The following is a 20,710-nucleotide window of genomic DNA, read 5'->3' on the forward strand; positions in this document are numbered from 1 at the left end:
ACATTATATATTGATATACTATTATATAATTTTACTGTATTAATTATTAATGTATATATTAATATATTGTATATTATAAAAATAATACTAATAGAAAATTAAAAGGTAGGTTTTTAAAAATAATTTACTATTAAATTTGTGTGTTTTGCCTACATGTACACACAGCATGAAGGTTTCAGGAGCCCTGGAACTGGAGATATAGAGAGGTGTGAGGGGCCATGTGAATGTTGGGAATTGAAATATATCATCCCTCAGAACAGCTAGTGCTATTATCTGATGAGTCATCTCTCCAGCCTCTAAAACTTAAGTTTTATGGCACCATAAAACTTAAGTTTTATGCTACTTAAACAATTATTGTTTTATTTGGCTGTAAGAAACAATGGTTGATTAAATAGTTTTCATAAAAGTATTGCATCATTATTTTAGGCCATAAATAAATTTGCAAAAAAAAACCAAAACAAATGTATAAGACAACAGAGTAAAAAAAAATGCCTTCAAGTTAGGAAGTTTTTCAAAGTACAATATACTTGGCTGTAAAAACATTTTAGGAGTGAACGATATCAGTTTAGAGTCTTAATATAGTAATATGATACACACAACGCTGTCAGAAGAGTTTTGTGATAGGGTGTTATCAATGAGTGTTATGTAAAAGTAATGTTTGTAGTAATTGGGCAATAAGAAAAAGAATATTGACAATAGTATAGAACATTAATTAAATCTAAAATTCATCCTAAAGCCAGGTTCAGAACTAAATGTTTTAGTTAGGAGAGATGACAGAGGTGCTGGTAGGTCAACAAAAGGATGGACTGGGTATTAGGACTATCTTGTACCTCACTGGTACAAATTGGCATAATTATGCTCTAATTGTATTTTGAGAGAAAAGTTTCCTTTTAACAGGAAGGGTGATGTGTAGAAGGAGCTAAGGTGGGAGGAGTACTGAGAGGAAGAAAAGGAGTAAGAAGAGGAGAAGAAGAAGGAGAGGAGAAGCTAGGTGATGAAAGAGAGATAGAGGGGGGAGACAGGGAAGCAGATGTTCATGAATCTCCACCAGTCAAAGATAGTAGATATATCTAGGTTGGGTAGTGGGTTACACCTCTGATTGAACAATACCAAACTTATAAAGCCTATGATTAACACATTTTTTAAAAAAATGTATAAATGCAAAAAGGAAAAGGGGGCATGGGATAGGGGTTTTCTAAGGGGGGGAATGGGGAAAGGGGATGGCATCTGAAGTATAAATGAAAGATCTAATAAAAAAATATATAATAAAAAAATGCTACATTTTTCAATAGAGCTCTCTAAATATAATATAAAAAAAATCTAAAGTAAGTTCTTTTCAAAACAATAACAGGATAATTGCACATTAAACTGGAAATTATAAATATGACAGTTATAGCCTTATAAATTAATATAAAATACAATAACATATGCTCTATTGTACCAGTTTTGAAGCCATTTTTCAGTGGGTAAATGCGCATGCACTTGTTGTTTGTATAAATGAATATTATACAAAGTGATCATTCTACAAATATGCAGAAATATTATAAATACTTATATTTAACAGCAAAATTACAGATATAATGTATTTTTATATTTTAGATATTCTCTAATTATAACATTATTCATGTGAAAAGAAACATTTCCTTCTTAAAGTAAAAAAAAAAAAAAACCTTTTCCACAGAAATTGTAATCAAGTAAAGGAAAACACTCAAAGACATTTCCTAAGGTTAAATAAACTTGCCATGCCAGGGACAATATCTCACGTTTCATTTCATTTGCAGGCCACCAGGATAGCTTGTCACATTTTCCTGGATACTGGCAAAATGATATGAGGTTTCTGAGTCAGTTGTTTACTCGTGGCAATCACAGGAGCCCAAATAACAGCTTGTTCTTGTTTCTGAAACCAGATTCCCAAGGGCCATTGTAATGTGACCCAGGTGTTTCTTACCAATATGATGGGATGGGCTACAAACACAGTTGAGAATATGAATTTAGTGGTCTTATGTAGGCATTGCTGGCAAAAAAAAAAAAAAAAAAAAAAAAAAAAAAAAAAAAAGCCTAACCGCCTCTCTAGAGTGATACATTACTTTTATCACCTGGGAATTTCAATCTACTGCCAGAAGGGAAACATCTCTGCTTTCCAAGGCTACTTGCTCTTAGAAGCATCCTGGGAAATTCAGTTGATGATGTCTTAATAGTAAAGTAAAATGTACATAAGTACTAGATATTATTGGAGATGGTTTCCTTGAGGAATTCCTTGAGTAATTTAAATAAGGTTTAAATAAAGTCTATTTGAATATGTAAAATAAGTTTTGTCAGAAGTAACTGCAGGTCACCTGTCCATTCCTGTTTGAATCTGTCCTAGGATATGATATTGAGTTGCTCTGTACAGATTCACTTGACCTACTTTTCTATCTAACCTATCTCATGAAGAAAACATAAGAATGTTGGTTTTTTTAGCCTGGCTTTAAATTGGATCATTTATTCTGATAATTTTTCCAGTTAAATCTGAAAATTTTTACGTAAAAGCAGAATGAAGTTCTTTTGTGAAATCTCAAGCAAGAAAAAAGAAATAGGTGTTGGTGGTTGTGCTGGCTAGTTTTATGTCAAGTTGACAAAAGCTAAAGTCACTGGAGAATTAGCTGTACTGGCTCTGAGAAAACACTTCTCAGAAGACTTCACCTCAGTGATGCTGGTCTGTTCTTAATCACAGCTGATTCATCAGTCCTAGCTGACCATCCATGGTCCCAGAAAAACAAAGGTTTTGCTTTAGGGTTGTTTTTTTCTTTTTTCTTTTTTAAAGATTTATTTTTATTTATATGAGACACACCAGAAGAGGGCATTGAATCCCATTACAGATGGTTGTGAGCCACCATGTGGTTGCTGGGAATTGAACTCAGTACCTCTGGAAGAGCAGTCAGTGCTCTTAACCATTGAGCCATTTCTCCAGCCCTGCTTTAGGGGTTTTGGTTTCTTGTTAATCACAGTTGATTTTTCAGCTCCAAGTGACCAGACACCCAGACACACCATAGATTCTTTACATAAATGACCCTGTAGTCCTTACCCCTGAAACTTCTCAAGCCAGGCCTCCATCTTCTGAACTGTTTTCAACACTCTTATATTCTAAGTTCTTACAGAACAAGTCAATAGATTTTCTGGTCCAAATTCCTTCCACAATTCTCCCTAAAACAACAGAGACAGGTCTATCACAACAATACCCCACTTCTGGTACCAACTTCTATCCTAGTTAAAGTTACTATTGCTGTGATAAAATGCCTTGGTGAGGAAAGGGTTTGTCTTATGCTTCTACATTTCTGTTCATGGTATAAGAAGATCAGGGTTGGAGCTCTGTTGGGAATCTGAAGTCAGGAGCTGACACAAAGGCCTTGAAAGAGTCTTGCTTACTGGCTTGCCCCCTTACCCCCTGCCATGTTTTGCTCAGCTTGCTTTCTTATAAAAGTCAGGACCACCCACAATAGGCTGGGCCCTTCTACATTAATCAATATTGAGAAACAGCCCTATAAGCTGCCCTACAGCCTATTCCCATGAAGGCGTTTTCTCAATTCAGGTCATCTTTGATCCAGTGACTCTAGCTTATGCCACACTGATATGCTGGTACCATGGGATGAAACAATAAGGGCAATTATAGGTATGGAGTGAAGCTGACCAGAGCCTAGCAGACAAGCTGTGTGTTCTGTAGAGGGCAGAGCCAGAGAACTCACCCAAGTGCTTTAGGAAGTCTAAAAGATCATGAATGAATCTTTAATATTGGACATTGATTTATTTAAACAGTTGAAGTTCGTTTTGATTTATTCATATTGTGACTATGCCCTGGTTCTTCCCCATGAAGTAAGAAAGTACTTAACTTGGTTTGATATTTACAAGAACCTACCATGGAAGGGTTTTGAACTTTTAAAAGAGATTTTGGAGTTTTGAAGAAACTGGATATTTTAAAGAGACTGAGTATTTAGTACATTAAAATTTGTAAAGTCTTTTAAGGTGAGACTTTTAAAGATATTTATGTTATTAAGATGACATCTTGGTTCTGAGAATTTTACACAAATGGCCCTGTAGTCTTTCTCCCTGAATTGGGAAAATGTGAAGAAAAGGTCACAACCTATTGGCTTTTTGTTTATGTGTCAAATTTACAGGAGATCAGTTTTGTTGGCTAGGTTTATATCAACATGACACAGGTGAGGGTCAGTAGGGGAGAGAGTCATTTTCAATTGAGAAAATATCTGCACAAGATAAGGTTGTAGGGAAGCTTACAGAACATTTTCTTAATTAGTGACTGATGTGAGATGGCCCATCCCATTGTGAATGGGAACACCACTGGGCAGGTGGTGCTGGGTTCTATAAGAAACTAGGCTGAGGCTTTCTTGCTAGGGCAGACTCATAGCTGGTCTGCTCCTGGGAAGACAGTAAATTCAGACCCATCCCAGAGGATCTGCTGCACTCAGAGCAGTTAGAAAGAAACCTCCCCCATGACCTGAAGTCCCAGAGCTGTGGCTGGGAGATGGGTGCACTAGGAACACATCACCCACCAAAACCCCGCCTTCCGGGGTACCACTTCCCTTTTGCCCCCTCTGCCTGATCTTTCCTGCTGGGGACAGACTCATAGCTGGTCTGTTCCAAGGAAGACACCATATTCGGACCCATACCGGAGGATCTGCTTCACTCAGAGCATTTGAGAATCCACTGAACTCAGAGCATTTGAGAATCCACTGCACCCAGAGCAGTTGACTCCTAGATGGTCTGCTCAAATGAAGACACCATACCCTGACCCATTGGCACAGATTCCTTCCATTCTGAGCCAGTGCACTGAGCAGATCTTGGATTCTTCCTCTGCAACAAATCTCACAATACCCAGAGGAAGCTGAATTCCCAGGAGCTCTAACACACCCAGGATCATAGTATTACAGGATCCCAGAGTCAGACAGACTCCCAGGAGCTCTGACACCCAGGATCACAGGATCACAGAGACAGCTGGACTGTAAGGAGCTCTGACACAACTAAGATAACAGGAGAGACAGACTCCAGTCAGAGACAGGTAGCACTAGAGATAACCAGATGGTGAAAGGCAAGCACAAGAATGTAAGCAACAGAAACCAGTGTTACTTGGCATCATCAGAACCCAATTTTCCCACCATAGAAAGTCCTGGATACCCCATCAAACTGGAAAGACAAGACTCAGATTTAAAATTAGCATTTTAAAATTCTCATGATAATGATAGAGGACTTTAAGAAGGATATAAATAAGTCCCTTAAAGAAATGTAGGAGAACACAGGTAAACAGGAAGAAGCGCTTAAAAAAGAAACACAAAATTCCTTAAAGAAATACAGGGAAACACAACAAAACAGGTGAAGGAATTGAACTAAACCATTCAGAATCTAAAAATAGAAGTAGAAATAATAAGGAAAGCTCAAAGGGAAACTACCCTGGAGATAGAAAACCTAGGAAAGAGATTAGGTATCATAGACACAAGCACCAACAGAATGCAACAGATAGAAAAGAGACTCTCAAGTGCAGAAGATACCATAGAAAACATTGACACAATGGTCAAAGAAGATGCAAAATGCAAAAAGCTTCTGACCCAAAATGTCCAGGAAATCCAAGACACAATGAGAAAACCAAACCTAATGATAAAAGATACAGAAGAGAGAGAAGATTCCCAACTTAAAGGGTCAGTAAATATTTTCAACAAAACAAAACCTCACACAATAATAGTGGGAGACTTCAACATCCCACTCTCAGCAATGGACAGATTATGGAAACAGAAACTAAACAAAGACATAGTGAAACTAAGAGAAGTTATGAACCAAGGGCATTTAGAAAATAGAACATTTCATCTTAAAACAAAAGGATATACCTTCTTCTCATGGTACCTACTCCAAAATTTACCATACAATTAGCCACAAAACAGGCCTTGACAGATACAAGAAGATTGAAATAATCCCATGCATACTATCAGATGACCACGGACAAAGGCTGGTCTTCAATAACAACAAAAACAGCAGAAAGCCCACATATACTTGGAAATTGAACAACTCTCTATTCAGTGATAACTTGGTCAAGAATGAAATAAGAAAGAAAGTCCAGTATATGTCTGAGAAAAACAAGATATTTATCAGAGTGTGCTCAGCTGTTATAGGCTGCTTGCAAAAACATCATGCTACAAAAACAAGTCTCTTGTCAGGGTGGAAAAGTATCAACCTGCAAATATATGGCCTAAGGTGGCTGCAAAGATGATAACCACTTTCTTCTAGGAGTTGTCTCCCAACAGAAATCAACAAAGTAGAAACAAAAAGAACTATGGTTCTTTGAGAAAATCAACAAAATAGGTAAACCCATAGCCAGACTAACCAGAGGGCACAAAGACAATATCCAAATTAACAAAATCAAAACTGAAAAGGGAGACATACCAACTGAAACTGAGGAAAATCGAAAAATCATCAGATCCTACTACAAAAGCCTATACTCAACAAAACTGGAAAACCTAGACAAAATGGACAATATTCTAGACAGACACCAGGTACCAAAGTCAAATCAAGATCAGATAAACCACATAAACTTTCCCATAACCCCTAAAGAAATAGCAGCAGTCATTAAAGTCTCCCCACCAAATAAAGCCCAGAACTGGTTTTAGTGCAGAATTCTATCAGATCTTCAAGGAAGACCTAACACCAATTCTCTTCAAACTAGTCCACAAAATAGAAACAGAAGAAACACTACCCAATTTGTTCTATGAAGCCACAATTACACTCATACCTAAACCACACAAAGACACAACAAAGAAAGAAAACTTCAGACCAATCTCCCTTATCAATATTGATGCAAAAATACTCAGTAAAATTCTCACAAACTGAATCTAAAAACACATCAAAACAATCATCCATCATTAACAAGTAGGCTTTATCCCAGAAATGCAGGGATGGTTCAATATATGGAAATCAATCAATGTAATCCACTAAATAAACAAACTCAAAGGAAAAAACCTACATAATCATCTCACTAGAGGCTAAGAAAACATTTGACAAAATTCAACACCCCTTCATGGTAAAAGACTTGGAAAGATCAGGAATTCAGGGCCCATACCTAAACATAGTAAAAGCAATATACAGCAAACCAGCAGCCAACATCAAACTAAATACAGAGAAACTTGAAGCAATCCCACTAAGATCAGGGACTAGACAAGTCTGCCCACTCTCACCCTATCTATTCAATATAGTACTGGAAGTCCTAGCTAGAGCAATTAGACAACAAAAGTAAGTCAAAGGGATACAAATAGGAAAGGAAGAAGTTAAAGTATAACTATTTGCAGATGATATGACAGTATACTTAAGTGACCCCAAAACTAAACCTAAATTCCTAAACCTGATAAACAACTTTAGCAAAGTGGCTGGATATAAAATTAGCTCAAACAAATTAATAGCTTTCCTCTAGTCAAAGGATTAACAGGCTGAGAAAGAAATTAGAGAAATGACACCCTTCACAATAGTCACAAATAATATAAAATACGTTGATGTGAATGTAACCAAGCAAGTGAAAGATCTGTATGACAAGAACTTCAAGTCTCTGAGGAAAGAAATTGAAGAAGATCTCTGAAGATGGAAAAAGTTCCTATGCTCAAGGATTGGCAAGATTAATATAGTAAAAATGGCCATTTTGCCAAAAGCAATATACAGATTCAGTGCAATCCTCATCACAATCCCAACTCAATTCTTCACAGAGTTAGAAAGAGCAATTCTCAAATTCATTTGGAATAACAAAAAAAAAAAAAAAAAAGTACAGCAAAACTATTCTCAACAGTAAAAGATCTTCTGGGGGAATCACCATCCCTGACCCCAACCTGTACTACAAAGCAATAGTGATTTTTTAAAAATGCATGAAATTGGTACAGAGATAGGTGAGAAGATAGGTGGAGTAGAATAGAAGACCCAGAAATGAATTCACACACTTATGGTCACTTGATCATTGACAAAGGTGCTAAAACCATACAGTGGGAGAAAAAAAAAAAGACAGCATTTTCAACAAACAGTACTGGTTCAACTGGAGGTCAACATGTAGAAGAATGCAAATTAATCCATTTTTATCTCCTTGTACAAAGCTCAAGTCCAAGTGGACAAAAGACCTCCACATAAAACCAGATACACTGAAACTAATGAGAGAGAAAGTGGGGAAGATCCTCAAACACATGGGCACAGGGGGAAAATTCCTGAACAGAACACCAATGGTTTATGCTCTAAGATCAAGAATTGATAAATGGGACCTCATAAAATTGCAAAGCTTCTGTAAGGCAAAGGAAACTGTAAATAGGACAAAATGGCAACCAACAGATTGGGAAAAGATCATTACCAATCCTACATCCGATAGAGGGCTAATATCCAATGTATACAAAGAGCTCAAGAAATTAGACTCCAGACAATCAAATAACCCAATTAAAAATGGGGTACAGAGCTAAACAAAGAATTCTCAACTGAGGAAATTCAAATAGTCAAAAAGCACCTAAAGAAATGTTCAACATCCTTAATCATTAGGGAAATGCAAATTAAAACAGCCCTGAGATTCTACCTTACACCAGTCAGAATGGCTAAGATCAAAAACTCAGGTGAGAGCAGATGCTGGCGAGGATGTGGAGAAAGAGGAACACTCCTCCATTGTTGGTTCCTCAGAAAACTGGACATAGTATAACCTGAGGACCCAGCTATACCATACCTGGGCATATACCCAAAAGATGTTCCAGTATGTAACAAGAACACATGCTCCACTATGTTCATAGCAGCCTTATTTATAATAGCCAGAAGCTGGAAAGAACCCAGATGTGTTTCAACAGAGGAATGGATACAGAAAATGAGGCACAGTCATACAATAGAGTATTACTCAGCTATTAAATACTATAAATTCATGAAATTCTTAGGCATGTGGATGGAATTAGAAAATATCATCCTGAGTGAGGTAAACCAATCACAAAGGAGCAACACATATGGTATGCACTCACTGATAAGTGGATATTAGCCAAAAAACTCACAATACCCAAGAAACAACTCACAGACCACATGAAGCTCAATAAGGAAGACCAAAGAGTTGGTGCTTCAGTCCTTCTTAGAAGGAGTAACAAAGTACTCATGGAAGAAAGTATAGAGACAAAGTATGGAGCAGAGACTGGAGGAGGGGCTGTCTGAAAACTGCCCTACCTGGGGATCCATCCCATGTACAGTTCCCAAATGCAGGCACTGCTGTGGATGCCAGAAAGTACATGCTGACAGGAGCCTGATATAGCTGTCTTCTTAGAGGTCTACCAGAGCCTGACATATACAGAGGCAGATGCTCACAGCTAACCATTGAACTGATCATGGGGATCCCAAAGGAGGAGTTAGAGAGAAGACTAAAGGAGCTGAAGGGGCTTGCAGCCCCACAGGGGTGGGGTAGAGTGACAATACCAACGAACCAGAGCTTTCATGGTCTAAACAGCCAGCCTAGGAACACACATGGAGGGACCCATGGCTCCATCTGTATATGTAGTGGAGGATGGCCTTGTCAGGCATTGGTGAGAGAGGAGGTTCTTCATCCCATGAAGGCTGGATGCCCCAGTGTGGAGTAGTTTGAGGGCAGGGAAAAGAGAGTTGTTAGATGGGTGGGGGCAGACCCTCATAGAAGTAGCAGGAGGGGAGGACAAAATAAGGGGTTTCTGAGGGGGGGAGGGCAAAATGGGGAAAGGGGATAACATCCGAAATGTAAGTGAATAAAATATCCAATAAAAAAAAAAAAGAAAAAGAAAGAAAGAAACTAGCCTGAGCAAGCCTGGGGAAGAAAACCAGTAAGTAGAACTCATCCATGGTCAATGTGTCAGTTCCTGCCTCCAGGCTCCTGTCATTTGAGCTTCTGTCCTGCCTTCCTTTCATGATGAATTGTTATATGGAACTCTGTATGAAATAAGCTGTTCCTCTGCAATTTGCTTTGGTTATGGTATTTCATCACAGTGACAATAATCATAACTAGGACTTCCAAATTCAAAGATAGTTGATATATCTAGATTGGGTATTAGGTTACACTTCTGATTGATATTGAGCATTACCAAACTTATAAAGCCTTTGGTTGACATTAAAAAATTGTATAAAAGCAAAAAGGAGAAGGGGGTATGGGGTAGGGGTTTTCTAGGGAGGGGAAATGGGGGAAGGGAATGGCATCTGAAATGTAAATAAAATATCCAATAAAAAATAAATTAAAAAAAAATTAAGGTATCCAGAAAATAGAATTTCTTTGTGGCCATCAACTGCTTGTACAATCTTCCCACATTCTCTGAGTCTTGAGGAAAGGGGCATGATCTAGATGTCACATTTGGGACTGTAATATTCTCAGTATGATGATCAGTTGTGGGGCTGTGTGTTGTTAAGGAATGTTAAGTGAAATGTACATTAGAAAGTTCTCTGTCAGCAGAATAATTGTGGTAGATTCTCTCCTAGAATCCATTACCTATCTAGTCCATCTGGCTTATTGACCTTGATAACTATATCAGGTATTACATTTTTCATATTTATTTATTTATTTATTTATTTATTTATTTATTTTAAATTCCAGATTTTATTCCCCACCCGGTCCACCCTCCAACTGTTCTACATCCCATACCTCCTCTCTGTGCCCCTGTCTCCACAATGATGTTCTCACTCCCCTACCACTAACCCCACCAGACCTCCCCACTCCCTGGGGCCTCCAATTTCTTGAGGGTTAGGTGCATCTTCTCTGACTGAACCCAGACCTGGCAGTCCTCTGCTGTATATATGTTGGGGGCCTCATATTAGCTGGTGTATGGTGCCTGGTTAGTACTCCAGTGTTTGAGAGATCTCAGGAGTCAGGTTAATTGAGACTGCTGGTCCTCCTACAGGGTCGTCTTCTTCCTCAGCTTCTTCCAGATTTTCCCTAATTCAACCACAGGAGCCAGCAACTTCTGTCCATTATTGATTATTGCTTCTATCCTGTGAAGTGGACCTTAAATTTAATCACAGACCATAAATTTAATCTATGCCTTAAAAACTCATGCTGTTGTTGCACCACTAGGCATAGCATGCCATTGCTATTTCAACTCACGGAGTTCACCGCTTGGGAAGATTTATTACTACAGTTTGTCTCACATAGCATGCTTAGTGGCCCCAGCATTTGGAGAGCAAATCAGTCTATATGAAACGTTACTATTAGTAGTTTGATTTCTCCATGTTCCGTTACTCATGTATGTGATGTCTTCAGTATCTTATCATCAAGTTCAGCAGGGTGCCCCCACCAAACGAAAATGGCCTGTAATGTTTAAAGATCAATTCAGTTCCAGTGGACAACTTTAAAAGATGTATTTGGGTCCTGGCAGTAGGCTTCTTATTTGCAAGCTTGGGTGTAAAGTAAGGGCATCCTTCCAATACAGGGAAACTCCATTTACCTCATTTTACATATTTACATTTACTCCTTTTAAACTCATTTTACATACACATATGTTATGTTTTAGGAGCTTTACACTAAGTACCCGTATGATGTTTTCAAATAGTCTTATAAGTTAATTATTCTTACCTACACTTCTCCACTACCCTATATTCCCATTCTCACCCTACTTAATCTCCATCCCATTATTCCCCTTCCTTGATTTACACTACAGCATTCTCTCATGCTTTCAATGTCATGCCCATGACCTCTTACTAGTTTCCTGATCACTAAAGGTATTCCAAATTAAAAAATGCATGTCCAAAAATTCAAAGTTTCCATCCATATAATGAGCAGAAGCATGTGTCATTTTCTTTTTAGGTCTGGATTACCTCACATGGAATGAATGTTTCGTCTCCATCTGTTTATCTACACATTTAATCTAGCTCTACTCAACTAGTTTTCCCACCAGTTTCCTGACTATTGTCAATAGAACAGCAATAAATATGTCTAAGCATGTATCTCTGTAGTGGGATATATGCCCAAGGATAGTATATCTGTATCCTTTAGTAGTTCCTATCTCTAGATTTTTTTTCTAAGCCCAGAAAAAAATGTGTATTTGGCACCTGCAAGTCCAAATACTTTACATGTACTGCACATATATGTACATGTATTTATGAAATATTCAACATTACATTTCATTTGTCCTAATTCTAAGATATTTCTTTGTTGATGGACATACTTGGTGCAGATAGTTTTCAGGTCCTCTGTAACATGATGCTTCTCTGTAGTCCACTTTACCCACCCTCCTGGTCTTATATGTGGTCTTACTGACTTCCATAGGGCTGTAGCTGTTTGCAGGGGATAAGTATTCTCCTTCCCCCATATATATGCCAGCATTTGCTATCATTTTTGAAGTATATTTATCTTAGCCATTCATGCTATAGAGAGAAGAAAGAGGGGAGCAGAGCAAATGAATTCACAGAAGTGTGAGAGCCAGCACAATCTGAAGTCAGGCAATAGTCAAGTCCCTCTATCCAAAAGGGCCTTAAAATTCACATTTTGATTAAATAACATAGGGCTAATATGCGTATCTGTGGGAAGCAGCTCCTCTCTCACCATTACAAGGTGGCGCTTGGCATAGGCATTGCTTGAGAGAAAAGACAACTCCATATATGGAGTTGTATGCACTGAGAGGTGTGGTTACCTGATCACCCCACCTCACATCATTGAGAGTGGCCAATTAGCAGTGACTTTCTAGCAGCTGCTGATAGGATCAAAGCAATGCTTATAAGGGGCTGCAGGAGCTGGGGAGAAAGAGAAAAGAGAGAGAAGAAACTCACTGTACAGGGATAGCTGAATAAACCGCTTGAAGAAGAACACAGTTGCTGTTGCCTTATTCCGCTGGTCGGACGTGGGTAGCAACAAGTATCAGTCATAACTCAAAATGACTTAGAGAGACGAAGTTGGCACGAAGTCCCACCCATATATGAGGAATTATTAGCAACTGATGGTTGTTGGGAGAGAAGCAGCAGTTTTAGAAAGGATGTGATCACTGGTAGGCTAACCATCACTAAAGGCATTTGCCTGAGACCCCATAGTATTTGGGTGACCCAATTTGGACTGGGTAGAGATGTTCTTTGGTTACAGATTTCAAAAACAGAGAACATATGAAGTTGTATGGGCAAGCAGGTAGCGGTGAGTTTGGGAGGAGTTGGGGAAGGAAGTGTGAATATGTTGAAAATACTGTGTATGATAACGTTAAAAAATGTAGTATAAGTATCATTGAAATGACTGTAAAGATAGTTATCAGCCTTCTGTAGTTTTTCTTGTCATCCAGCATTGTATAAATTTAATCCTGACAAAAATCACTAACATTAACAAAATTGAGGCTGAGCTACACAGGGCAAAGTTAAAAGACGGTTCAAAAAATAAATATTAAAAAAAAAAACTGGTTTAAGTGAGTTTGTCACTCTTTGTTTTTTAAAGAAAAAGCACTCTGTAAAATAAATCACAGGTGGAAATTGAAATTGATAAGGATCTTCCATTTTATACAAATTTATACCTGTAATTTTTAAGCTATTCAGAAATATATAAATATGTGTTTGACCTCTGCTTATAAGAAGTTAAGAAACTGAACTTTTCACTGTAATTTCTAGATACCAGAGCACTTGATGCAGACGGCATTGATGGTACGGTTATCAATAAATGTATCATGGGATATTATTGTGGGGAACAGAGAACTGTAAGGGGCAGTTTATGTCTAAATAGCATGGTACTGTTATGGGTATCTGGTAGAGCTAAAAATGACTAAGTCTGGGCATTCAGGACCATACAAATGAGTAACACCAGATGTTTTGGGTAAAGAAAATTAAATGGTGATATAATATGTTATAAATAATTACAGTAGAATGTCACGTTCATATGGGTACTAAATAACTTAGCCCTTTTGTCAGATGTCTGAGCTGTTACCTTCACCATTGCCATCCTGGTTATGTGTATTTGTCTATTGGCCTGTATGCCTACCTCCAATGTGGCCTATATGTAATCAACATATGTATTTATGCTTGCCTTGTGTTACTCATTTATACCAACATGTGCCTGGATACCTGCAGTCAGATCCTTGTCTTTAGTTCTATATAGCAACTTTTACCCACAATGAATAAAATATGTCTTCTTTTGTTGAGGCTCCCTGTATCGTATTCTATCTACTTCCTGGATTCCCGTGACCCTCATCCTTTCCTGGCTTTATGACTTGGACCTCACCACAACTCATGACAAAGCTAAGATGTCCATTCACTAAACAGAAAGTATGAGCTAATTTTTGTGAGCCCAAAGAGGTTTCCTTCTAATCAGTTGGAGAGCAAGAAAAAAAAAAAAAATAGAGCAATACCTCAGAAAAGGGAACTCTTGTATTGCTTGCACCAGAGCTGATGTTAAAAGAATTGAGAAAACACAGCATGATGCTCTAAGGGCTGAAATGTACAGCATTAATCAGAGGAGCCTATAAAGCTGGAATGGCAACAATGTTGATATCAGTCTCTTGGAGAAATAAGGAAAGCGGAAAAGACAAGATGTTAACTTTAAATTTGAAAAAAACTTATTTCTCCAGGAACCATTATGAAAGCTGATAGGCATTCAAGAGTGCAGAAATGTGGGCAGCATTGTCAAAAGGCATGAGAACCTGTGTAAATTATTCTATGCACTTGTATCTTATAACTTTATTTCGAGAGCACATTAGAAGGGGCATACGAAAGCTCAGTGTCGATTTTCTGCACCACTCTCACCACAGACAAGCATTCTAACAACATTCCTCTTTTCATAATATTAGCTTGAAATTACAGGACACAGACATTCACAGCCCCTTTTACAAACATAGTTCTACCGAACAGTGTAAACATAGACAGAGCAGAGTCATCTACCTCTTCTCAGAATTTCTCTCTAGCTCTTCTGTGCCCTTGTTCTTATTTTTGAGGGTCTTCTTTCAAGCCTACACCTACCTCTTCATCTCACAACAATAAAACCCCAGGTTGGAGACACTTTTGTTTACAACGTTGGAATTTACCCCAGGGCTTCAGCTTGCTCATTTGGATCTGTATTCCCTTTAATCTGGCCTCCAGATTTTGCTAGTTGATTATATTCATTTCCTCTTGATTACCCATTTCAGTTTTATCATTCTGGAGCTGGCCTGTCTACACTATCGGAAGCCACCTGTCCAGACAATATTGTCAGTATAGCCAACTCCATCATCATTTCCCAGGCTTGGTCAAATTAGAACTACAGTAGTTTTGCCTCTAATGCTTTTTGATCTTTCGGCTCACAAAACATACCATCTCTGATTTTTCTTCCTAGCAACAGAACGAAAACATCCACAGGTCTAGATTATTTGCAGGAGATTCTTCACTATGGAGTCATTGAATCAGTGTAGAATCAAGGAGTATTAATTTCATTTGTGCTTGTATATCACTAAATCCTGTTTTCAGGAAGAAAAAAAAATAGCAGAAACCTAAAGGTATAGGTAAACACCAAATCCAGGTTTTAAGCAAATAACATTTTCCTCTACTTAATGGAATTTTAGTAAATCTACTTTCTACTTCTAGAATAATATGCTTTCATTGACAGTCAACTTAACATTCTCCTAAATTCTTGTTTCTGAGAATTCTCAAGCAAGCTACTGATTGTAGAAATCAATTCCCTGATTCTCAAGGAATAAGTTGGGTAGTGATCTTCTTTAACTCTGTGTCTGCTGCTCTATGTTTCAGTTCTGGTCCTAGTGTCAGAACACCAGCAGCTCTGAGCAAATCTGTGATGACAATATAATTTCTAGATAGTGATTGTCAATTTGATGCTGAGAAATTCCTCGTTCTTTGGTTTCTTCGTTATTAAAAACTATTTCCACAGAAGTATCTATCATCTTTTCTCAGTCATCTTTAAATAACATTGTCATACAAGCCTTATATATGCCAATGGAGTACACGAAAGTTTTGAAGTAACTGAGGCATCAAGTAACCTACGAAGTTCATAACAATAATGATCTGGATTATTTATCTCTAAAACAATTTGATAAAAATTTTCATTTATCTCAATGTGAAAAAAATTTTTGAGAAATAAATCATCCCACCTTCTTTATAATTAGCTATCATAGATATTATTTTGTGTAGTATTAGCCCAGTGTAAGTGATAAAACTATTGTTTACTTTTTACAATATGACATTCCTAAAAATACGTAGCTACTTATAAGCTTCAGTTAATAACAACAGTCCATGACATCTATTTAAGCAATGGTGGATTACTAGCATTTGAGCATATGCAAAGCATTGTGTGTCCTCTTGTGTATAAGTGTTCTGCTATAATACTGAAAGGAACTGGAAGACCCATTAAAGCATTATGGCATACATTCAGAAGTGCCAAATAAACTGATAAATTAATGCATTTCTGGAAAATCCAACGTGCTTTTTCTTCTCCGTACTTCCTTAAAGCAGAGAACCTTATAAAGCCCACATGTCCATATTCGCTCGGCTTTAAAACATCTGATAACTAAGGCATTGTGTCTGACTTTATTAGTTTATTGCTGACGTCTGTTATCATAAATCCTGGGTCAATTAAACATTGCTCTTTCATATTTGATTTCTCTTTGTTCAGTTGCCTCTATGTTAAAATACATAAAATTTTAAACTCATAAAATTCATGGCAAAATTATGAAAAATAGGAAATTAGGGAGCCACAGATGTCATCAATAAGCAAATAGGCAGGAACTCTGTGACAAAGATTTTAACATTTACATAGCATTTTGAAATCTAAGAGTAAAATGTGCACAAGAATCTCAATATCTTGTCACTGATATTTTTGTGAAGAAAAAGACTAGATGTTCAGAGGCTTGCTTTTTTCTCACCCAATTAGAGGACAGTGGACAAAAAAAAAAATACTCTCTATTCTTTTAATTCTTAGAATAAGAACTATAGATTACAATAAAAAGTAAAAGTATACACATATTTATGTTCCATATAATAATATGGAAAAATAAACAAATTAGTACATACCAAAGAGATGACTTTGGATTTAGGCTTAGATGCTATAATGGTTTGAATAAGGTGACCTCTATAGTCTATGATGCTTGAATACTTGGTTTGCAGTTGATGATGCTATTTAGGAAAGCCTTGTTGGAGGAAGTGTGTCACTGAAGTCAGGCTTTAAGAGTTTAAAGACCCAAGCTATGCTAAGGTCACTCTCTTGGCTTCCAGTTTGTGATTGAAGATATGAGCTCTCAGCTTGTACTTGTATGTCTCCATGCCTACCTGCTACCATGCTTCTGAGCCATGATGGACCCGTATCCCTCTGGAACCAGAAGTCCAAGTAAATTCTTCCTTCTACAAGTAGCTTCTGCTTATAGTGTTTTATCACAGTCATCAAAAAGTAACTGAGACAAATGTTGTTACTAAGATGCTGACTAAAACAAAATAAATGATGTGAGAATGGCTAGCTATATGAAAATACTAAAAAACAAATGATAGGAAAAAGAAGGTATGTTATACTGATTTGCATGTAGTGATGTGTCCATTGTGTGTTCCTAAGAATTTGGTCACACATCACTTACTAATAAGGAGAAGACAAACTCTGTTCTGTTAATGACAATTTTCCTTGTAGAGAGCAACTTCATTGGAAGAGAATATTTTCTACTGCTGGCAGAACATTTTCTATTACTACATTCAGTTTAAAATAATATTTTGAACAGCATATTTGGGCATCCTAAAATAGTGAAGTGAGCATTTTGAGCATTTATATATTTTTAGTATCTGAATGAAGAATAGATGATAGAGAGATAGAGAGATAGAGACATAGAGACATAGAGAGACAAAGACATAGAGACATAGAAACATAGAGGCATAGAGACATAGAGAGATAGAGACATAGAGACATAGATAGAGAGACATCAAGAGATCAAGAGATCAAGAGGTAGAAAGGTAGAGAGATAGAGATATAGATCTTTCTTCCAAAAAATAGGCAAAAAAATATTTGGTACATTTATTGAACACTAACTACACATCTAGTATTAACTCAGTATTGCCTTTGATCAACAACATTATATCTGTCAGGCAGATATTATTACCATATTTTAGAAATTGGATTATTAAAGACATGATAAAATGTTTTAACGTGATGGTTTACAAATCATTATATATGTTGCAGATCTGAAAGTAATTAGTTGAACTTGTTGTAGGGAATGCATTCCCTGAAGTCAAAGATAAAGTAACTATTCAACAATGCAAGCTGATGAAATTAGAAGGTGTCTTTATTACAGGTTGCTGTGTAGCAGTGTTCTTGGTGACTAAAACATTTCATTATGCTAGCGATAATTTTAAGGCAGATGGTAAACAACTCAAAATAGCTCTAGGAAGTCACTGAAACTGACAAGAGTCACTGATAAGAGTTGACCTCAGACAAGCCAAGCTTCAAAGAAGACTATACGATAAGAACAAATGCAAAAAAAAAAAAAAAAAAAAAAAAAAAAAAAGAAAGAAAGAAAAAAGCTAAATCCAGCAGAGGTGCCTGGAAGAGATTAGATCAACAATCTCTTGGAAAGGACACTCTACAAATTTGTTGAAAGGCTGTAGAAGTATGCTCCAGGTTCCAAGCTTATATCAACTATCACCCATACTGTGTTGGACTTTGGTGATACAGCCGTCTTTGAGTCATTTCTGCTACTACAATTAACTGCTCTCTCATATTCCTGAAAATAATCCTAATAAAAGTTGTTGGACATCAGTGGAACTCATACTTTGGTCTATTGTGGGCTCCCTATCAAGGATACATAGATGTGTATTTTGCATCTCCCAGGAAAAATCTTTTCCCACAACAAAATATAGACCATTGCTAAGGAAGCAGTTATATTCAGTCATTCCTTGTCTGGACGGCAACATAAATACAAGTTTGTAAAAAGCAATTGTTCTTTTCCACAAATCTCTGTGTTGTTGACAGAAGATGTGCCCAGGCTGGCCTAAGAAAGGATAAGACTTTGTGAGGCCAAATCAAGTTGCTCTGGTCATTTCAAGTAAAGTCATTCCAGTCATAATCACTAATATGATTACTAAAAATGTGAATGACCCAAGCCAAGGCCAAGAGGTGTACCCTGACCTAATAGTCAATAGACAAAAATTAGCTGACTGTACTATAATAGAATTTTTGTATTACATATAACAATAAATGACCTATTCTGCTACAATTACTGGTACAGGACTCACTTCTACTATTGCAAACTAGCCTGTCATCAAATAGTCTTCAGCTAATTCACCATTCCCAAAATCAATTTTCTAATGCCATGCTCCAACCCCAGACTGGGGTTTCATCTTGCATTTCAAAAAGTCAACGAGTTGTCCCCTTTCAAAACTGAGTAATCTGTTGCTTCTCAAATCAATCCAAATACCTTACTCAGGCACTAATAGTCTCCTGAGATCAGGTCTCAAGGTGTACATGTGCCATTTCTCCAAATCAGAAAGTCAACCTCCACCCTCTAATGGGGTTTGGAAATAGTGTGTATCCTCAGTGGTGGAAGTGAAATTTCCACTTCCTTCTTGTTTAGCCAGTCGGAGTGATTTCTTTCCTTTCTAATCTCAAGAACTTTCTTAGTGAATAGATGATGACACCTACTATATATTAACTATAAAAATTAATTAATGAATGTCCAAGCATTTGAGGCCAAACATAGTTCTTCCTTGGTGACCTATCCTAAGTTTCCTTCCTATATCTTATTATAGTTACTGTGCTTCCTCCATGATGTCAAGGACTCCTGAGTCTCAGACCACCATCACTAGAAAGAAGATTGGAGTACTCAGTGTCAGTGTCATCTCAAATAGATACTACCTTGCCCTAATTTTAAAGCAGTCAGCAATATTATTTAAGAAACAAATGATATAAGACTAAATGATGACAAAAGACCTAAATATATGTGATGGTCCATAAAATATATTTTATGGACTCAGGAATAATGTGACTGTGTGATTTTGTCTTTTTTTATTGGATATTTTCTTTACATTTCAGATGTCGTCCACTTACCCCATTCCCCTCCACCCAGGAACCCCCTATTCCATCACCCCTACTCTGCTTCTGTGAGAATGGGCCCCAACCACCCACCCACTCCCACCTCCCTACCCTCAAATTCCCCCACACTAGGCATCCAGCCTTTATGGGACCAAGGACCTCCTCTTCCACCTATGCCCAACAAGGCTATCATACCCTACATATACAGCCAGAGCCATGGATTCTTCCCTATGTTCTTCCAGGCTGGTGGTTTAGACCCTGGGCGCTCTGGTTAGTTGGTATTGTTGCCCTCCCCATGGGGCCACAAACTCTTTCAGCTCCTTCAGTCTTCTCTCTAACTCTTTGATTGGGAACCCCATGATCAGTTCAGTGGTTAGCTGTGAGCATAGATGTATATGTCAATCTCTGGCAGACCTCTAAGGAGACAGTTATATCAGGCTCCTGTCAGCATGCATTTCCTGGCATTCATATCAGCATCTACCTTTGGTAATTGCACATGGGATGGATACCCAGGTGGAACAGTCTCCAGATATCCCCTCCTTCAGTTTCTGTTCTACACTTTGTCTCCATATTTTCTCCCCTGAGTATTTTGTTACTTTTTCTAAGAAGGACTGAAGTACCTACACGTTGGTCTTTCTTCTTCATGTGGTCTGTAAGTTGTATCTTGGGCATTGCAAGCTTTTGGGCTAATATCCAATTATCAGTGAGTGCATACCATGTGTGTTCTTTTGAGACTGGGTTACCTCACTCAGGATGATAATTTCTAGTTCC

This window comes from Arvicanthis niloticus, chromosome 12 (assembly GCF_011762505.2).
Source record: "Arvicanthis niloticus isolate mArvNil1 chromosome 12, mArvNil1.pat.X, whole genome shotgun sequence".
Taxonomy (NCBI): Eukaryota; Metazoa; Chordata; class Mammalia; order Rodentia; family Muridae; genus Arvicanthis; species Arvicanthis niloticus.